Source organism: Rattus rattus, chromosome 14 (assembly GCF_011064425.1).
Source record: "Rattus rattus isolate New Zealand chromosome 14, Rrattus_CSIRO_v1, whole genome shotgun sequence".
Classification (NCBI taxonomy): domain Eukaryota; kingdom Metazoa; phylum Chordata; class Mammalia; order Rodentia; family Muridae; genus Rattus; species Rattus rattus.
In genome coordinates, this window is record NC_046167.1 from 28,564,500 (window position 1) to 28,583,941 (window position 19,442).

The window sequence follows — 19,442 nt, forward strand, 5'->3', positions numbered from 1 at the left end:
TCCCTTCGCAGGTATCAAAGTACAAATACCTCAATAGTTCTCATTACAGCAAACTGGATAATATTAACTTCAGTTCTTCACTTTAAAAATAGCTCTATGGAATTCTTGGCATAAGATAAAAAAAAATGTGCAAAATTTTTTGACATTTTAAGACTTAGAACAAAACAAAAATCACAAAACCTTTCATTTTACCTAATTGTGATTTGGGGCTTGTAGACACAAAAGGAAATATTTAAGTTCAGATGAGGTGAATCCATTGAAAGCAGGTAGGACTTGCTCATTATGGATTGATGGGCATAATAAATCCATCACATTCAGCGACAGAGTTTTAGCACAGTAAAACCGTGTCATTTCCTGAATGCGGTGCCGGTATTCAAACCCACATGTTGTTGTAATAGAGAATTTCCCTTGAGCATACACCTTCTTAATGCCACCTTCGATGTGTTCAGGGCGTGTTTAGTGTTTACACCCATAGCATCAATTCAGAAGCAGATTTTTCATGCTGTTAAAAATTCCGTGTATCTAAAACTTTGTCAAGCATTTTCTTAGTGTCGGTAGCATTTGTTATGAATGGAAACACAGTTTTAAATAGTGCATGACAGGGGCTAGAGAGATTGGTCAGCGGTAGTGTAGAAGCACCAAGTTCAGTTCCCCCACCTATGTCAGGAAGCTCACTACCTGTATCAACAGCTCCAGAGGAATCTGACACTCATGACCTCCTCAGACACGTGCATTCACATGCACATGCCCACAGAGACACATGATTTAAAATATGAATTTAAAAGACTCTGGGTATTTTCCATTATGTGAGTTTTCTAATACCTAAATAAATACCTGTGTTGATCATCTTCATAAAGAGAAAGCCGTGGTTCTGGCTCACAGATTTAGAGGGTCCAGTCCATCGTCCCTCTACCTCCTTGTTTTTCGTCTGGCCGGGAGCCAGTCATGACTTGGTTGCATGCGGAGCAAAGATGTTTATGTCCTAGCTAGGGTGTTTAAAGGACAAAGAGGAAGAGGGTTCTTCTGTCCCCTTCATGCAAATGACTCTGGGGTCCAGGAGCCCTCCCACTAGGCTCTCTTTTACAGCTTCTACTTCCAGAGCTTGGCAGTATGGGCCTTTGGCATCCCGGGTTTAAGCCGTGATACCCTCCCCTTCAGTGATCTGCTAGCAAGATTCCACAGGTCCCAGCTTCGTGGGAAGAGGTATTAATGAGCGAGGCTGTGGATTGTATAGCCAGGTGTTCTCACAGTGCTGATGCAGTACATTCTGTGCACAGCTGATGGTGTCTCTTCTGTAACAACCCCAGGTTTGAAGGGTTCCACGCCAGTTCTTCATGGAGAGCCAGTATCATGTCATGAGGATGCGTCTGCCCATGGTCAGGAGGCTGCTCTGTGGTCATGGATTAGCCACACTTCCTGAAGGCTGCAATCAGAGAGCTCAGGGGATTTAGGAAAGCAGTGCCACCTTGCTGAGGTGGCTACAGTTCTGCCATGCACAGCTCATGGCATCCTCCCCTCTAGCCTGTGCAGTCCATCCTCTGTAGTTTCATAGCTTCCTTTTCCTCTTTTTCCCATGCTTGAAGCCAGGAACCTTAGAATCCTGATAACACGGGGCAGGTGCTAGCCTTCCCAGGCTCTCCTGAGAAGCGCGTGGAGCTATTGGAACAGTTCAAGAGGGAGAAGCGTTGGAGGTAACGGTGGTGTAGAGGGAGAAACAGTGAGGTCCCAGCCCTCCACTGGTGGTATTCTACAAACTGGTTCTAGCATGAAGGCGTGGCATTTGTAGGTAAACATATATGGCGAGACTTCTGGGTCCACATCATTTGTATTTCACTACATGGATGTGTTTCCATCTGTATAATGCGGCTAAAAGTCCTGTCCTCATGGAGCTGTCAGAAGATTAAATTACCCTAGCTTTCTTCTGAGATCCATACTTTGTGTATTTTCCTCCTTTTTCAATCCTGTCAATTCTAAAGGAATCCTTTGGTTTTCTTCACATGAGATTCATCAAGCACCAACGTGCTAATGGATATATATATGTCTAGTTTTACTGTGTTAAAAAAAAATCAGAGCATCCTTCTGAATAACTGTATAAGAAATAATCTTATAAATTTATTCACCATGTGAATTTATGACCTCTTATTGGAATATGAAATAAGCATGCTATATGTAACATAAAATACTTACTGTGAGTTGATTGTTGGCATTTCAAATTTTTGTTTATGTCTGTAGCCATAGTCATCTGATTACCATGATGCCGAAGTCTTTAGCCAGGGCTGTAATATTCAATTTATCTTATTATTGCTGGCAAAATATATAGAAATTAACAATCTACTTTATAACAGCTCATGCGATTTTTACAGGAATTTTTTTTGTTGTTCGTTTGATGAAGTAGGGTCTTGGTATCTAGCCCTGGCCTGGTACACACTATGTGGCCCAGGCTGGCCTCGAGCTCACAGCAGTCCTCCCACTTGTCTTCTGAGTAGTGAATTACAGGTGTCTTAGCACGCACAGTCCACTGATGCTCAAGTTGCATGATCTCCGTGTGCACCAGCATCTGGTGTTGCTAACCCTGACCACGCTTATTTATTCTTTGTCTTCTGATCATTTGTTTTGGATGCACTTAGCATTTCAGAACTGCTGAGACGTATGTATAAATCCTAACGTGGGTAGCTCATCATCAGAGACTGAATAATTTGCCTATCATATTTGAAAACAGTGGTCAGAGCTGTCCCAGTGTTGTGATCCGGTGGTATCCACGTTCCCTGAGGTACTTTCTGTGGTTGCTGTTTTATAGCTTTGGGGGGTTTTCATCCCTCTTATTCACTCCGTATAACCATGGGATGAGATATGTTGCACCTTGACTCAGGGTGACCTTTGCTTGGGTTATGTTGCCAATACATTTTCCAGTCTTGCTGGAGAAATGCTATCTAATTAAAAATTTAAGAATAAGGCTTCTTTTTAAAAATACTTGTTGTTGTGATTCCTCAAAAATTAAAGACAAACCTGGCATGGTACCTCGTGCCTGTAATTGCAGAACTTGGGAGGCGGGGAGAGTAGGACCCTTGCAGGCACAAGATTAGCTCGCTCTACCCAGTTAGCTCCTGGGCTCCGTAGCAAGACTCAATATCAAAATAGAAATAAAAATTAAATTTCCATGTCATCATCATATCACTTGTTGGCTAAATATCTAAAAGAATGAAGGACTACGCCAGCAGGATGACTTACTAGGTAAAGGAGCTCGCTACACAAGCCTGACAACCTGAGTTTGATCCCCAGGGCCCACAGAAAAGGGAAAGGAGAGATCCAATTTCATAGTTGTCCTCTGACCTCCACATGTGCACCATGGCACACACGTGCACACAATAGTCATAAAAATTATTTTTGAAAGAATAGCACTTACCATAGAGATGTCTTGTATTCCTGTGTTGATTCAGTCTAGGCTCCCATCTACAAGTGCATGGGAAAAGGAAATGCGACATATACACACAAAGGCCTTTACTAAGTCATAAAGAAGAAAATTATTTCATTTACCGGAAACAAAAGATAGAATGGCATATGATGGTGCAAAGTAAGATAAGTCACTTCACAAAGGCAAATACAGCATTTATTTTTTCAGGTAGAAGCCAGAGGGAACAAAATGGTAAACTAAGAGGGAGAGGGGAGTGTGTGAGATGTGGGTGGGAACAAGGGAAGATGGACAGGGAGTCATGAGGGAGCCTGACGGGAGTGCAGCATAAGAATGCAGGAAATGGCGTCTTTAACCTCTTTACAGAGGACACCTGGAAATCCAAAGAACCAAGCAGCGGCATGCGCCTATAATGCCAACACTCGAGAGGCAGAAGCAAAGAATCACTAGGTTTGCAGTCAGCCTGGTCTACGGAGTGATTTATAGTCCAGCCAGGGCTATACAGTGACATGTGTCAAGTAAAGTAAAAACCGAAGCCGAAAAAATAATGAAATATCTTCCACGAAGCAGTGATAATTGACTTGTCGGGACACTGTTGGGATCACAGAATGCGTAGACCCTTTCCGGCAAGCTTGCTTGTTTCTGAGATCTTTTCTTCATTTGATTGTTTTCTTCCCATAAATCTTTTTCAACATATTGAAAATGTTGATTTATAAGTCAACCAGTCTATTAAGAGAAATAAAATTTTCTTTTTCAAGGTATTATTTTGAATAAAAATGTCGAGGTTTTTTTCCTGGTTATTTTTTCCCATCTGATTTCTTACAACAAGCTCTATGGCCGCTCTGTGTCTTTACTAAAATGAATATATTCTGTACATACAGACTGCAGCACAGTCTAAAACTGTATTTACTAACTAATAATTTCGAAATGTCTAAACATATGTGTTTTCCCTCCCTTGGCTTTTCTAAGACGAGGAAACAGTTGAATGTGGTAGGTAGCATTTTTTTTTTTTAATTTGTTTTCTACTTGCGTTGCTCATTCTCATTGTATTTTCTGTTTTATTTTTTAACCATCTTCTTTTTCATTTTCTTTACGCCTCTCAGAGGAAATTAAAGGTACATGTATAAAAGCCTCCTGTGTGGTTAACAATTGTATTTAGTGAGTAGTAGCATAGGGTAAATTAGATGTGTCCAGCACTTGGGTCAGAATGCTCATTATGAGTGCAAACATACATCTTCCAGTATCAAAAATCATGGTCGAACTCTGTTTTGGAAGAGATGTAATTGTTTTCTTCACAAAGAACTACCTCATGCATAATCTCAGTTTACACAGTCTGTGTGTGTCCCTGTCCCTACCCTTAACTAAAGGTAAAAGGGAAAGTCAAGGTTATCCGTGCTCTCTGTGTGGGGACCACAGGTGTTCTGTCCCTCTCCGAGCCTCAGCGTCTGCATAGTCTGTTCCAGGGGCGTGCTTGTGCGAATGCTCTAGGACAGATCGCTGTTTCACTGCTTCGAAGTGGCGAATCTCAGAACTCGCCTGGTCCCTCCCAACAGCAGCACACGGTTTAACTTAAAATGTTTTGTTTTTCTATGAAAATACAATATTATTCTTTTCTCCCTTCCCAACTTGGGATCAGCACACCTATCAGCAAGGGTATATTCTAGTCTCACCTTTCTGTCTACTCCAGTCAGCCAAAGTAAATGCTATATTTTACATATCATCAAAGAGCTGGTTTATAAAAGTAAATTTACTTTGGGAGTCAACTGGTGTAATTTTCTTTACTGTGAAAATATAAACATTTCAGATAATTAAAAAAAAAAATCATTTTCTTTGGAACCGTATCAAGGAACCTCTAAAGAAGGTTGAAAGAAAAAAAAAAAAGCAACCCTGCATGAGGTCTTCAAAATACCCTAACTCAAACAGAAAACATGTTTTCTGAGTGCCATCCATGGCAGGGCAGCTCCATGCTGTGCGTTCCATGGCTGCCCTAGTAATGGACTTTTGGCATTTGCGGCTAGCCTCCTAACCATTCTGCTTTGTTTCCTGACTGTCTGTTCTGCTGGCTTTTGCCTTCTACCCAGAAGACGCCGGGCATGATGGTAACAACAGCGGACCCTACATAGGTGAGCAGTTGGTCCTGGAAGAAGATGCCTTTGCTTTCTGTTCCTTTCTTCATCAGGATTATATTATTCCCTCTCAAAGTAGCATGCTTGTGTGAGCATGCTCCAACACTCAGGCCGGCGGGCACCTTGTACGACAGGCTCAGCGGGTTAGATACAGCGGTTTTTACAGGTCCCTGTAGGTATTGGGCAGGAAGCGTTCCAGACAGCTTTGTAAATGGTTATGTGCTTTTGATCAAGGACGAGCACACACTCTGGTGGTGTTTAAAGTTTTGTTCAATAGCATTTTCTGAAGCTTCCTAAACAGTGTAGTTTGCCGGGATTGCTCAAAGCTATGAATAGATTTCTTTCTCTCACATAACTTCTCGCTTACATTTTCTTATGATTTCTTATTTCCACATCTGTACAATTAACCACAAATATAGTTAAACCTTATTATTTAGTCTCTGATGTACGGTTTGAGAAATGCTTTCTAGACTGGAGATGTTGGGGGACATAATAAACAGAAGCAAAGGTGGCTAGAAACCATTAAAGGCAACAAGACTGTCTTCCTCTGCTTTGCTCTTGGCCGTCCACACTCTTGCTTTGTTTCCGCAACAATTTCTGTCCTGAGCGGTTAGAGGGGAGCGTGTGGAAACACAGGGGGAGCACCGGCATTCCAGCCTCCTCTTAAGACTGACACTCTCATGCATGGCAGTAAGATCTCCTGGTTTCTGAGGAAGTGGGGCCGATGCTGTACTAGGTACTATGTATTTTTATCATCTCCAGTGTATTGAAGTTGGGGTGTCCTGTCCATTTGATGATAACTAGACTTGAGGCCCCGGGAAGCATATGGAGGTCGCCTAAGAACCAAAAGATACAATCAACGCCTCTGGATTCATCCCATATCTGTATAAAGACAATGATGGCCTGCTTCCCAGCTGCCTTCTGGGTTGTCGTTTTGTTTTGTAAAACATACCAGAAATTCTGAAACACTCAGCATTCTCATTTCATGCCGTCTGCCAGACTAAAATTTTAGTTTTCTTGTCTACCGTCACCCAAATCTACAGATAAGTCTGATATTTGGGGGATTAGAGAAGGGTTCTATTTCTGCTGTCTCTTTATGTCAGAGCTATGTATCCAATGCTCTGTGGGACTGGGACCTCCTCTTTCACCACTGAAATCCCTAATGGCTTTACAGAGCAAGCTCTTGCACCTGTAAATCTAAGATCAGGCCCACAGTTCTAACCAGGCTCTGCTTGGTGGTTCTTTGCAGCCTGATTGATAGCTGGGGTCTGTCTGACTTGTGGGGAGTTTAGCTGGATGAGCTCTTTTGTTAATGTGGTGTTTGTGTGCATGCGAGTGCAGAGTATGTGTTTGTACATGCTTGTATGTGCATGCAGATCTAGGTCTCTTCATGTGAAAGTCAGAGGTCAGCATTAGATTAAATTTCTCAGTCACTCTCCATTATTTTTTTTTTTTCGGAGCTGGGGACCGAACCCAGGGCCTTGCGCTTCCTAGGCAAGCGCTCTACCTCTGAGCTAAATCCCCAACCCCTCCATTATTTTTTGAGATAGGGATTCACACTGAACGTAGAGCTCACCAAGTAGGCTATCGTTAGCTAGCCACCAAGTCTCAGAGGTGTGCCAACCTCTGCGTGCTAACCCAGTGCTGGGGTTATAAGTGCACACTACCATGCCTGGCTTTTTACATAGGTCAAGCTCAGAACTCAGGTCTTCTACCTGCTACGCCATTTCCCTGGCCCTTCATGTGGTCTTTTGCCCTTGAAGAAACTTCCCAAACAGGGTTCTCAGGACCCCTGACGGCACCAAGGGAAAACACTTTGAGAGCTTTCCTACACGTAAAGCCTTTGAGTGACCAGAAGAGACCAAAGCAGAGTCGGTGCCTGAGGAACCCCTAAGATCCTGGGCAGTCAGGAAGCGATGCATAGCCATTGTCCTGTGTTTTTACTTTCAAAAGCAGAGACAAAGAAGCCACGCTCCTTGATGGGAGAGTTGGCGCTCAGCTGTGTGGTGAAGTATTCCCATGTCGCAGTGCCACGTGAGTGAAACATACAGGGTGGCAATTCCCAGAGACCCAGCCATCAGCCTGAGGCCGTCAGAGGCTCTGTCCCGTAGATGTCCTCGGATCTATTGCAGGTAGTTAGCAGCAGGGCCTAGCACTGGACCTAACAGCCTGGGAGAGGCAGATACTGCAGAGCCCAGGGCATATTTAAGTGTGGGTGGTCTGTAGGTAAGTTTTATATTAATTTGGTTGCTTGATAATATGAGATATTAAACATCAGGCCAAGTAACTCACATTTACTAGAGTTTCACCTGGCTTTTATACTCAGTGTTATTTTGCATACAATCAGCTATTTAATCAGTAAACATGATTGAAAGTCTGAAAGCAAAGGGGTCAATAAGCAGCATATGTTTCCTGAGCCAGTGCAGAATTCTGATAAAATGCCATTCGGATCTGACACCAAGGACAGAGTTGGGATGAGAAACAACTATTCCAGAAACCAAATTGCAAGTTGTCAGAGGCAGACTGGGAAAGGCAGCAAAGGAGTTCAAAGCAGACTTTTTGCTTATTTGTTCTTATCGTCGACTGTATTTCAGCACATTAGGGTGTGCGCGCATGTATGTCGACTGTATTTCAGCACATTAGGGTGTGCTCGCATGTATGTTGACTGTATTTCAGCACATTAGGGTGTGCTCTCATGTATGTTCATGAGCCGTGTGCGTGCTGGTGCTCTCAGAGTTCCTTGGAACAGAGTGACAGTTGATTGTGAGTTACCATGTGGAACTCAACAATTGCTGGGCCTAGGACCCAGGTCTTCTGTCAGAGCCATGTTCTTAACAGCTCAGCCATTTCCTCATCCCCTTCCAGGTAGTGTGGTAGCTTGGGAACAGGGATATCATAGTGAGAAAAGAGAATCCGACAACCTCTGTAGGAGTGGCTGGCAAAGCCTGTGGTAAAGGATTGTATATCTGAGAGAAAATGAAAGAGAATGAGAGAACCCAGCTAAGGCTAGAATGGGTGGAATTAAAAGGATGGGAACACTTTAAATAAGAATTTGGAACTGATTGGTGGATTATGGTCTACATGCATCTCATGAGCCAGCATGGTAGATAGCTGCTCAAGAGAAGTCAGAGAGCTTGTGTTTGCAAGATGCCATTCCAGTGTACATCAGCCCATTACAGATGAGGGGGCAGCATGAACAGGTGGAAGCTATGGAATGGGGCCACTGGGAGTGGGGATGGATTGGAAGACGAACTGTACAATGCTTAGATCATACACTGCATAATCCATTAGTTGGAAGTACGGGTCAGTAAATTATATAACTATTGTATCATAAGATGTAAAGTCCATTAGTTGCCAGTGAAGAGAGGCAACTGTGTATAATCTTTAAGATGGTAGATAGTAAGTACTGAGAAGAAAGCTGTACAGGAACTGTCTCATTAAATAATATGGCCACAGAGGGCCTCCCTGGAAAGGTCTCGTTTAGTCAAAACACTGAGGGGAGCATTGTGGGAAATAAGCCTCTAAGAAGAGAGATAACCATGTAGCACAACTCTCAGGCAGGATGTCTGCTGCACCAGAAGGAACCTGTGCAAGAGGGCCCGTTGGCTCCAGCAGAGTGAGAAGGGAAGGGGCAGGAACTGAAGTGAGAGAGGACATGCCAAGTGGGGCAAGCACTTGGCTGTGTCTTAATACAAGATGGGAAATCGTTGGCAGGTCCTGAGCAAGGCAGAAACACAGCCCGACTTGTATGCTTCAGGGTCACACTGGCTGATGGGTTGAGAATCCCAAAGGGGCCAGTGGAGAAGCAGAAAGGCACTGCAGTAATTCAGGTAGGGAATGACTTGTTTTGAACAGAGATGTTTCTTGTGGAGGCAGAGAGAAGACCAGAGGATGTGTTGGAGAGTTGGCCATGAGTACATGGTTTGGATCATTATAACTCCTAGAATGGAGTTAAATGTTTCCTGAGATAGCAGAGATGGCAGGTGTGGGCTGCCTGAGTGTTCTGTTTGGGACACAGTGAGCGATGACATCCATGTGGAATTGGCAGTGGGAGAGATGTGTAAGGAGCTGGAGTCAAGGCCACCACTTTAAAGTTTTGGAAGTCAGGACTGATTAGAACGGTGAATGAGAAGAGAGGAGAAAGTGTTGGTCCGGGTACCAGAAGAGCCCAAGGCAAGCAAGGTAGAAACCAGGAAAGACCAATGGGAACAAAGGTTGAAGGAGGAGGCTGTGCTGCTCAGAAATAGGGGAAGAGGAGTGAGAATGGACAGAGAAGAGTTAGCTGGGGTGGAATACGTGTGCCCTGTCACAATAAAAACTTACCAACAGACTGGAATACAGGGAATCTCAGATATCCACTGGGCATGCTCCTTGGTCTTCATTCAGTTAAGCAGAGACCATTCACTCAGTTTTCTGGTTTACTACGTCCAGGACTGTTATTTTGAATATCATTATTTTGTACCAAGAGGAATTTCTGCAATAATTTTGGCCAAATATCTGAGCAGTGTAGGGAGGAAAAGCATTGTTCCCTTCTGTGATATGTGAAATTTTATACATATTTTTTTCTTCCTTCCTTCCTTTCTTCCTTCCTTTCTTTCTTTCTTTCTTTCTTTCTTTCTTTCTTTCTTTCTTTCTTTCTTTCTTTCTTTCTTTCTTTTTTCCTTTTTTTGGCATAAAAGGTTTGTTTTTAGCCTTTGTTTTATGTGTATGTCTGCTTCCCTTGGGGGCCAGAAGAGGGAAGCAGATCCCTTGGAACTGGAGTTACAGAAGGTTGTGATCTGCCGTGTTGATGCTGGGAGCCAAACAAGGGTCCTCTGGAAGAGCACCCAATGCTCTTAATTGCTGTGTTGTTCCTCCTGCCCTCTTCCCACCCCCATTTTGGCTTTTTGAGGTGGGGGGGGTCCTGCTCTCTCAAGTCATCATCCTCCTGCCTCAGCCTCCCAAGTATTGGATTATAGTTATGAGTTGCATCCCTTGGCTTTTCGAATATCTTAGGTCTGTCTGTGGTAACTGATGCTTTGAGGAGAAAAATCCTCTGTGCAGGGTTGACCTATTTTTTCCTATCCACCGTTTCTCTAATGCAGATAGTCTAGTGACCCCGCTGGAGCTGCTGGAATGTAGCATTTTGGTCATTTCTGTGTGCCTCTAAGGGATCACAGCATTCTGTGATAAGCCTGTCCCAGCACATAAGGCCGCTTCCCCAGATGTGCTGTAGTTCAACTTGTCTGAAAGAGCCTTGGCTTCTACAGGATGGGTTTGCGTCCATCCTTTTCCCATTACACATTTATCTGGCCCTGAGACATCTCTGGAAAAGCACCTAAGAATTTGGTCCTTGTGTCTGACCTTCTCCAAAGATTAATTAGTAGAGGCCCCGAGGCTGTAGCTCGTTTTAGGACCGTATCCTTCTCTGTCAACCCACTTCCATATCCAGAGGAGGAGAAAAAGCAGCTCCCTGCCTTGCAGAAAGAATGTCGCTGGATCTTTGATTCCTACACAGGATCATAGCCTTGTGCACTGTCACAACCCTGGGGAGACATTTTTTTTTCATGTTCTCTGAAGTACAGGAAAACCAAGCATGATGCAGTGTATGAGTATGCCCCGTAATTCTGCAGCAGGGTTTACATTCTGAAAACAGGCTGGTAAGAAGGATTCGCAGTTGAGAGCGTGTTGCTCTTAGAGAAGACACGGCTTCTGTTCCTAGCACCCACATTGGGTGACTCACAAGCAGCAGGGGGACAGTCACTCTCTTCTGGCCTCTGGCTTCAGGCTCCAGTGCTGGGATTACAGGTGTGATCCACCCACACACTTGAGCTTTCCTGCGTTATCTGAGGCCTTGCCAATAGGGTTCACTGTGTGCTTTGATTCTGACTGGCCTCTTAAAGGACAGCATAGTCATCAGTGAAAACGATTTGGCCATTTTATTGGAAAGCAGGAAGAAGCCAGATGGCTGGACAATCAACGTAAACTGTAGTCTGCACAGTTTTGTAATTACATGAAGAAAAATCAGTAGGATAGTGTAAAAAGAAAAGGTAAGGTAACACATTTTAAGTGTTACCTTTAAGCCAGGAGCTTCCCACATTAAAGATTATAGAGACTTGCTATATGTGTTTATACACACTACTTCTGTCTGTGAGCTACGTATAGAGATGGTCACTGGTTGGTACATGGCATACATGTGTGTTCCCTGCATATTTACATGGATGACTAGTTCTTTTGCTTTGGTGAGTGATGTGGAAGCTGGCGTGTTTTGGCTTTTGCACTCGTGCCCTAGCAGAAGAGCTTTAAAAACCTATTTCTTTTCTTGCCTTAGCCCAAAATAATCAGTATGAAGCAATTTTATAACATTGATATGAATCTTTCAATGTTTTCCCCTAATTGTTTCATTACAGGAATCTTGTTATAATCTCTCAGGAGGCTCCGTGTGTCAAGCATGTGCTTCCTTATATTTTGCATTGTGAGCTCGCCTTTAATGGCTGAGCCATCTCTCCAGCCCTAATACTTTGTTGCAAATGATTTCTGAGGAACTGAATTGTTGGTTCCTCTGTCCTTGCTGGAGCAAACGCTACATTCTTTTAAAACAAGATCAGTTTTGGGACCTACACTGTCGTTTCTATTTAACCAAAGTATTTATCCTAAAGTTAAATAATGAAACAAAACTTCATGTGTTACTGTTTACTTCTCTCGACTTCTATGCGCTTTACTTAGGGCTGGTTCTTATTTCTCCCCGATGGCTAAGAGCACAGCTGATTTTATAAATCGAGTCAAAATTCCCATTTATTCAAGTCTGCTCACTTATTAAAGAGCTCGAAGTGGGGTGCAGCTGTGTTTAAATATACCACATCGATATTTTCCATGAGATAGTATTTGTGCAGAGAGAATATTTAGAAGCATTTTTTTTTCAAAAGTAATACAGGTTCTTTTTTGAGCAGAAAAGACCTCTGCAGAATCTCAAGACGTCTGGACTCCTGCTTGGAAATACTTGTTTCCTGACAGAAACTATTTCTGCTCAGAGCATTGTAGGCTGTAAGGATAGTCTCAAGCTAAGAAAAAAAAATTACTAAAGTTTCAAATCCAATTTTTCCCTCTGCCCAGAGCTGCAGTTTTATATGTGTATACTGCATTTTGACATAAATTTGAAAGTATACATAAGAACTCATTTCTTTATTAGCTGCTTGGTAGAAAGTTAAATTCTCATGCAATCTCTCTGTGTGTCTCTGTCTCTGTCTCTGTCTCTGTCTCTCTCTCTCTCTGTGTGTGTGTGTGTGTGTGTGTGTGTGTGTGTGTGTGTGTGTGTGTGTTGTTGTTAGTATGATGATTGGGAAATCTTAAAGTAGAAGTTATTTTTCCCTTGGAAATTGCACTTCATATCTTAGTTTAGCTTCCAGGGCTGTGTTAGGGACTTTGAGTTTCTGTTTTATTTTTAGCTTGAAATAAAGCTGTGTTTTTCAAGGCTCGTTGTAGATTTGAATGCAGCTCTCCACAAAGGAAACTGTGAACCTGTAACATGTTAGAGGTGGGTTTTCTGGTTATCTGTTCAAAACCTTCCCCTCCCACCCTCTGTGCAATATGTATAGCTTAGCATCGTTGTGACATTGTCTTTGGTGACTTCTCCCTGCAGCATGAAATGGCTGGAGAGTTTCTGCATCCCCGCTCTTTAGATCATGTGTCTGTAGTTCTAGTCACCTCTTCCACTGCCGCCACCGCCACCACCGCCACCCCCCACACACACACTATAATTCAAACTTCACCTACCAAGATGTGCTTAGTTGTCATTCATTGTCTCTGAAACAATGTTTAATTGGCCCACCACCCAGTACCACCTCAGCAATGAAATAGTAACTAAAGTCGTGTGACCATGTGGACCTCTTTTTATCAGTATCCTGAAGGAAACAGTCCTTCTGGTGTGTTGTCATGCAATGTCTGTGGTTTGCGAAGGGCACCAGCCTAAGATCGGAGTGTTTTTGAGGAAGCACCCTTGTTTCTTGTCAAGAACCTAATATTGGAGAATAATTTCCAGATGCTTAGTCTTTATTAGTGTCTCCATGGCATTTTAAAAATCTTCTTTAAGCGCCTCTTTATAGTCAAACTTACTCTTTCTTATAATTTAGATATTAGGTAAATATTTGCATGGTTAAATTGTTCTGATTTTGAAGATGCAAAAAATTTTTTTTCATATGATGCTTTTGGCAGTACTCCCAGTTTATAAAACTAGGACCTGTATTTCAGTATATTTAAAATGGAGATAAAAGCTGTAAAGTGCTTAATTTTAGGCTTCTTTCAGGAAAAATTGAACCTTTTGTTTTGACTGTGTCTGTATTACGATGCGTTTTTCATACATTAGGAGGTCAAGAGTGATCCTTCTAGAAGTCTCTTACTTTAGAGGTGCCTGTGACATATTTGAACTGCTGGGATTCATGGAGATTTTTTAAGACTTCTTTTTTTTTCCTACACTGTGAAATGTAAACCTTGAAAAAGCTTGTTTAAATGTTAGCACTGCAGAGCGTCCGATGTTATCGACCGGTGATTGGTTACGTAAAATAATTGAAATGAGTTATTAAAACTATTCTGCCTGATACGTGAAGGCTGGAAATTTATTTTCTCGAAGTAAATGACAAGCCAGCGCACACATCCATAGTGTCCACATAGGACTGGCTTCTGAGTTCATTATGTAATTAACATTTTAATGACCCTTCATGCTAAAGGGCACAATTCTATGAGAAATTAGAACATTTACTTTCCATTTAAGTTACTTATTTGTGTGCTCAAAAGACGGTGGTGGCTTGTGATTTCCTATAAACTCCTGGACTGTTTTTTTCCCCGTTTTAGCTTTTGAGACAATGTATTTCTTTTTTCTCTTGGAGGTTTTTCTGTTTCTTTTTTTCTTTCCTTTTTTGCTTTGCTGGTTCTCTATGTCTTACACTCCCTCCATTGTGCTTTTCGTAGTATCCCACCAGTTTCACTTTTGTCATTTTCTTGGTATTTGAATTTCTCAGCTATTTCCAGCTATCATTTACATAGAAACTTGGTGTTTTCTGTAATCACTTCAAAACATAGCTTTCGGGAACCACCTTCTGCAATAGAGAACTACTTTGTAACTTGTGTTGAGAGCCTCACAACTATTTCTGACTAGATCTGATTTCATTTGGGGGATTGTATACTATAAATGGTTTTTGTTTTCCTGTTAGTTGTCAAGTCACAGAGTCCAGTAAGTTTGAATAATAAGGTAGTTGTCATAGCCCTCTCTGCCCAGAGCAGTGTTGTTTTCCTCTAAGGTGTTTTCTTCTGTGTGTCTATATTTATAGCTCATTTTTGTAGCAGCAAAAACAAAGCTCATGTGTAATAATTGTATCCTCTCTGGTTCTGCTGAGTATTATTGTATTGTTTCTATAGTACTACTGTATACTTTTACAGTTTTAACATTTTCAGTCCTACTTCTCTGGGAGACTATTTTATCACTTAAGTATTTCCACATTGGTGCATATTTTGGTTTCTTTTCTAAATTACTTTTACTCTGAAAATTAATATTGATGTATGGAATTGTGGACTAGAGAGATATATTGTTTCCTATAGTGTTAAAGCTTATTTTAACCTCAAATGCTTCTTAAATTCCATATACAAGCATTAAATTTGATACTTTTGGCTACTGTGTTTTACAGATGCAGGAGGATGCAAGTTTTGAGAATAACCAAATATATATGATACATAAATATATGTGTGTGTGTGTATATATATATATGTAAAATCAAATTTAAAAGTCAAATCAGATGTTCTTAATCTTTAAAAGAGTCCCAAGATATTAGTCAGGATCCCATGCTGTAAAAACACTAAACTGTATGTATGTGAGAATAACCTTTGGTGTCACAGCAGGGCGAGGAGCTTCTTGAGGCCAGCGTTTTGTGTTTTACAACTCACCTTAAACACAGACGGACATAAAGGCTTACTTGATTGGATAAACAAGGAAAATGAAAAGAATAAAACTTCTCTATTAGGAAAAACCTTTTAATCTGTGAATGCAACTGCTGCTTTTCCGTGACAGTTTATGTTAAATTTTAGCAGGGGCTCGACACTGTCCCTGTCACTCATCTGTGAGCACAGGGTGGCATTGGGACCTCATTTCATTGTGGAGCATGGAAGCCAAGCTCCAGCAATCCCTTTTTCTTCCAGTGAAGGCCATCCACACTCAGCTCCCCTCCCAGAGTTGCTGGGGAAACTGAAACAGTCAACCCACACCAAGTGCTTTGGGTAGCGCCCATCCCCTGGTGAGCTCTCAGCAAACCCATCTACTGCCACTGTTGCAAGTGTATTTTGGTGCTGATATGATCCAGAGAATGAGTCTGGCACCACTCGAGAATCCCCCCCTTTTTTCTGCATGACATCAGCAATTCAAAGTCGCTGCACATGTGTCAGAACGGGAAACTGTTTAGGGGTCCTTCTCCTTCAGGGTTTTTCAGAACCATTGGTTAATTATTTAGAAAAATAGAAAGCTGCAGCCACACTTCATAGACTTGATGTCATGATTACACCTGAGTGATTCCAGATGGGACTTTTAAAAATTAAGTATAAAGCCATGCATCCCACTTCTTAAAACTTGAAAGAATGTAGGAGAATATTTATCAAACCTAAGAAGAGCAGTTCATAAAGCAGTGGGAGAAATCAAAAGCAAAGTTTCAGAGTCCGTCGCTTGAGCAATTTAGGATCACTTTAAAACTAGTTCAAAGTTAAGAGAACGGTGAACACATTTGGGAAGAGGGCTCACCTGCTTGCGGACCTGAACCGATGTGTATTCGATGACGGACTGACTCAAAGCTTGATCAGTGGTCAGTCAGCGGCAGTGACAGAGGAAACGCCAAGACCAATAATGAAAAAAACGGGTGGATCCCACAGTGATTGAACACTGTAACAGAGATGCACAGCTTACACCAGCCACCCAACGGCTTTAAGAAGGGATAAGAAGCTGCTGTGGGAGAAGTTTTCGGACAGGCCTTTTTCCTAGAAGAACCCACTTGCAACAGTGTATCCTCATGAAACCATAGGTTACACATACAGCGGACCCCGAGAAATTAAGTAGCCATTTCAAATAACAAGCAGTTTTCTTTAGTGTCACCCCTTCATGGTTAATGTCTTTAAGCAGAGTTTGTGGAGTTAGATGGTAGATTGGCTGGTCACTGAATTGTCACTTCTGCAAAGTATTAGATAAGCATCGTCCTGCAGCTGCATCCTATTCTGATGTCACCTTCCTACTGTAATAAAACCCGCTGTTCCTTTCAAAGACAGACTTCTAGCAGCTGCGGATAAGCTTCCCTGGAAACAAACCTGTTCATAAAAATAACGAGCCCATTATAAATTACAAAAATATGAACTATAAGGAAAATACATTTTGTGTAAAACTGTTCCTTTATCCTGAATTCCTTGAGAGAGTTCCTCTTGCTCTCTCTCAAAGCCTTCCTTCTGAGTGAGGGAACTGACCCTGACTGGTAACTTACTAGATGTTGTGTTCTTAACATTTATGTGACTAGAAGCTCTGCTTCCTTTCAGTATAGCCTCATGGTATTTGGGCTTCTTTAAATAAGAGGACTGAGAAAAATCCAAAGTCAAGAAGTTCTTAACTCCCCCCTTTTAGAGATAGGAGGTAGCCTCCCAGAGACTCCGCCATGGGGTACTGACAGGCACACCGCTTATTTCCAACTAGGGGTTGGAAATCACAAGCCATGAAAATAGCTTCGAGAAAAATCATCTGGGTTTGGGGGTTTGGGAGTATGTATCGGTGTGAGTGTATGTTGGGTGTGTGTGTGTGTGTGTGTGTGTGTGTGTGTGTGTGTGTGTGTGTGTGTGTTTAGCTTTTGAATTTTTGCCCGAACAAAGATCATAATAACAAAGTTAGATTTTATTATGCTTTGTTTACTGTTGATTCTGAGGTGAGAATTTTTCTTATTTTCTTTACATGTATATGAGTACAAATGTGCAAAGGTATGTATATGCATACAAGTATGTATACATAAAAGTGTCTCTGTAAATAATACATATTCGCTTAGGATATGGAGATATAAGTTAAAAAAAAAAGCTCATTAGACTGGAGGGACAGATGCTCTTGAAAATTAAACTTGGCAAGAAAAACTACATGTATTCCTAGAAGAGAATGTAAAAGAAAGAATAGTTACTACATATTTTGGCTTTCTGCTGTGTTTCTTTAAAATGACTCGTCAATAAGTCATTTAAAATAACTGTTTGTTTATGAATTATAGCACTGGAGATAGGGAACGTAAGGCCTCATGGAAGCCAATGCTAAACTACACAGTGACACCGCAGCCCCTGTCCTCATATTTAAATCTGGCTTTCATTTGCTGGTCCCTCCTCATACAAGAGCCCATTTAAAATTGATTAATGAGCTTCCAGATGCTGTTCACCTCTTCAAGAGTCTGTGCACGGGAATCCACATGCTTTCCCTAAAGACCGGCTCAAAGAGTGCGGGCCACACAATACAGCCTGGATGGGGCTCAGGAGTGTCTGCCACGGGCAGCGGCCATGAGTGGCCTATCTTCACCACCCTGGGAGGGAGCTGCTGCTGTTTATCAGTGTTTCAGGAAATGACCCTGCCAGAAGATCTCTGAAACTTCAGAGATGGTGGTCGGCATGGCAGGGCAGTACTTCTGGTCTGTGTCTCCAGTCTTCGTGGCTCCCCTGCTCTCCAGGATGTGGTGGCCAGCTGACTGCTTTCCTTCCTGTGCTTTGTAAAAGGAGTTTGGGGGCAAGGTAGTTCCAGAGCCAGGTACTTCTGAAAAGCTGAGGGTGGGGCTGATTTCCAAGGTAACAGTCACTGGCCTGTGCCCTCTGTTTCCCTTAGCTCTAAGACCTTTTCTGTCCATCTTCAGGTCTGGTGTAAAGTCCCCACAGGTTCGGCTTTCTTGGTTGAGGTTTTCAAAGGTGAGACAGAGTGGGAGTGGATTTGCAGTTGCTGCTGTTGTTCTGGGTGAAGCACAACAGAGCAGGTGCTGCGACCCATCCCGTGGAGCGTGCCGCCATTTTCTTCATAGTCGCTATGGAAACCTGCTTGCCCTCTTCCTTCTCTTGCTCTCAGTTTCCTGTTTATAGTGGGAGTAAAAATGTCAATGGGTTGTAAAGACCCAACTAAGTAAGCAGTTTCACAGAAATCAGGGCTTAGTTACAATTTGCAGATCTGAATTTTCTTCAGATTCAGCTGTTGCCCTTTGTTTGTGTTGGATGGCGCCTTATACCCAAAATTTCTCATGACTTCCATACCAAAGAACTGTGAAGGGATGGGGACTACAGTTAGAACTCAGACGCTAGCATCCTGACTAACCATCCTGAATAGCCAATCAAAATTCCCCTCACTGATGACCAGTCCTCTTCACTCCCTCGCTTTGCCTTTGAGGGAGCTCCGGTGAGAGACTTTATCATATGAAGACCTTTTCTCAAATAACCTAGGATTGCCTCAAAGTTATTTTTAGAGAGTCACAGAGTGACTTTTATTATCTATTCCCAAAATCTTTGCTGATTTAAAATTGCTCATTAGAATATAATCTCACTGTCTATTGCAAATGTATCTGTTGATTTATTTTATTAAACTTGGACTCTATAAAGTGTCTCAGAAAACTCTGTATTTACTTGTGTTTACTCCATATTTACACTTTTTTACAGACTTGGTTTCATGTAACCCAGGCTGGCCTCAGACTCACCGTGTAGCCAAGGATGACCCTGAACTTGCGGCCCTCCTATCTGTACCTCCCAAGTGCTGGGATCACACATGTATGACACAGGGCCATGTTAGGCATCCAACTCAGGGCCTCCTGCATGCCAGGCAGGTCCTCAACCAACAGTGCTTCGTTCCCAGCCCTGACTCCTATTCATTTCAGTATTTGCTTTCTTTGTAATCCTTTTACCTTTCCAAA

The 19,442-nt window shown here is 42.3% G+C and overlaps 1 protein-coding gene and 1 long non-coding RNA gene across 2 annotated transcripts in view; both read left to right on the top strand.

Annotated features, from left to right (window-relative positions):
- Positions 1-19,442, top strand: part of Mpp7 (membrane palmitoylated protein 7) — an 88,906-nt gene that overhangs the window by 20,955 nt on the left and 48,509 nt on the right. The window lies entirely within an intron of this gene.
- LOC116883403 lies at positions 3,341-5,516 on the top strand. The gene is made up of 3 exons (XR_004385761.1): positions 3,341-4,399; positions 4,513-4,524; positions 5,491-5,516. It is a non-coding gene; the product is annotated as an uncharacterized LOC116883403 (long non-coding RNA).